Here is a 2,449-nt window from a genome sequence, read left to right on the forward strand (position 1 = left end):
GGCATCAGAGGTGAAACTGAAGCAGCTGTGCTTCCTCGTGGTCAAGCCGGAGCTAAGCCGTAGAGCTTCACCAGGTGGTGCTGTGCCCCTCGGCTGTGGAGTCAGGTCTGCGCCAAGGTCTGGGATGTGCCCAGACAGAGGCCACCAGATGCTCAGCAGATGCTCTGGTAGACGTTGAGGCGGGTGGTGGTTGGAGGTGACTTCAGAGCAGAAGTTTTAGGGTTGTAAGTGTTTTGCCAAGCTGCAGCTGAGCGGCTGGGGGGTGCTTTGGTCTCTCGGTGCTGGAGGTCGCATGGGCTGAGCGGGACGGAGAGCTAACCAGGAGCACGTGTCACCCAGTCACCCTGCCCCATCACGTACCAGATGAAGGTGTCCAGTGACACCAACAAGCAGCAAGTGTTAAGGTCACTTTCTGGGGCACTGGTTTGGTCCAAAGCTCAATTGGAGCAAAGCCACTGATGTGCAAAGAGACTGGTAGAGAGCTGTCAGGACATTAAAATAAAATCTTCTTATTTCAAGGCACACAGCAACAGGGATCAGCAATAATATCACACGGTGGTTTCCCCTGCATTGTCTAGCTGGGGTTTGGGGGGTTTTCTCTTTGCCAAAGCTCCAGTCCAGGTGTAAGCAGGACTCTGGCAGGATTTGATGCAGTGGAACACGCTAAGTGCCCATCAATATTCATGGAAAGTGAAGCTGAACTGGAGAGATCAAAGCACGGTTGTGCTGTTTGGCAGTAAGATTGAGCCAGGGGTGTCAGTCCCACAGTCAGGTCTAACATCACTAGCAAACACCGTGGCACTTGCAAAGGTGTTGATCCGTTTGCGCTGAGCCTGGTCAGTCCCCGGTACCTGCTACCCAAGGACGAGCCCTTCCTAAACCATCCTTGGTTGACCTCAGTCCTTGCTGGCAACATCATACAGCCACAGCCATGCTGCCCCGCAGGGTCTTCTGGAGGCCACGTAGCGCTGCCTCTCATGCAAGCCCTTCTCCCAGGTAGCTCATGAAGTTGTTCCTAGACGCAGGGATGCTTTTCCCCTGCCAGCAGCTCCCTCCTGAACAGCCCGTCAGCGTTCCCTTCCTTTCAGCCTCCCAGCACCAAGGCTCAGTCGCTGCTGCCACGCTGCCGGCGGCTCTCTGCCTTCTCCTCTGCCCTTGGGCAGGGCTGTGTAGTGAGACGTTGCATTTTTTCGGTGTTCTTCCTTCCCTCCCCTTCCCCAAACCGTAATATCAAGCAGGAGGCATACGGGAAACCCTGCGCGGGTTCAGTGCTGGAATGCTCTGGGCAGAGGTGTTATTGGGGCAGCGCACCGGCCGGTGCTTGCTGTGAGGGTTGCAGACACCAATGGGACAGAGCAGGACCAGCTCAGGTCGGGGGGAGACTGAGGCCACGCAGGGTTGCTTCACTGTCAGCAGGGCAAGAGCTCCCAGCATGGATCCCCTGGATGCACTGGCTCCACTGGAGAATGGGACTGGTTGCAACCTCAGTGGGAGTCGTGGAGTTTGATAGAGCAGGAACCAGTCTGAGACAGGGACGGGAGTTCAGACAACACCTCCTATCCCAAATCTAACCTCAGGGCTTCTGATAAGTTTGTTTCCCCCATCCTCACTCAGACTTGGATTTGAATTTGAATGGGAAGGAGCAATTGCTTCTTTTGCCTGGAGCAACACAGACTGGCTTGTCTCCCACTTTGAGTTGCACAGCGAATTCCTGCTTTTCCTGGCCCCTCTGCAAGGACTGGGAGCCGCGGAGCCTCTGCTCTGGGCTGGCCACCGAGGGGTTAAATCCCAGCCCTTTTTTTTCTGCTCTGCCTCCTTATGAGGAACAGCCTTTGCGGGGCTGCAGAAAGGCTCTTTCTTTCCCCAGCAGATCTCTGGGAATGAAAAGTCTGTGTTCCAGATATTAAATTACTCATAAAATAGTTGGCCTGTCCCCGAGGCGGCTTTGCAACCCCCCCAGCCCCCGCCGCCCGCTCTGACGGGCTGCTGATGTGCATCTGCATGTCACCTCCTGCTACAAGGTCAATCTCTCCAATTTAAAGCAGCAACGTTGGAAAGCAAACCAGATTTCAGCCGGAATTAGCTTCAAATGGAGCATTCAGGGGACTCGCGCTGGGAAGGGAGCGCAGGAGGGGAAGGACCAGCAAAGCCGGGTTGCGGGGTGGTGCAATCCTGCTGCTGCAGCACCCCGGGGCACCCCACACAACCCCGGGGCTGGACCGAGGAGGCAGGGAGAGGATGCTCGGGCATCCCTAACCCTGTGGTGTGGGGTGCCTGCGGGCAGGGGGGGTAGGAAGGGCTCAATCCCTCGCCCTTTTGCAGCATTTGCAGCCCCGGCCCATGGCCCTGGGTGGCGGAGAGCCGCTTTGCCCCCCTGGGAGGCCGCTTGGACCAGCACGGCCATCGGTGACCTACAATCCGGCGTGGGTGCGAGGCGGGGCAGCGGGGG

The sequence above is a fragment of the Fulmarus glacialis genome, unplaced genomic scaffold (genome assembly GCF_000690835.1).
Source record: "Fulmarus glacialis isolate BGI_N327 unplaced genomic scaffold, ASM69083v1 scaffold35700, whole genome shotgun sequence".
NCBI lineage: Eukaryota > Metazoa > Chordata > Aves > Procellariiformes > Procellariidae > Fulmarus > Fulmarus glacialis.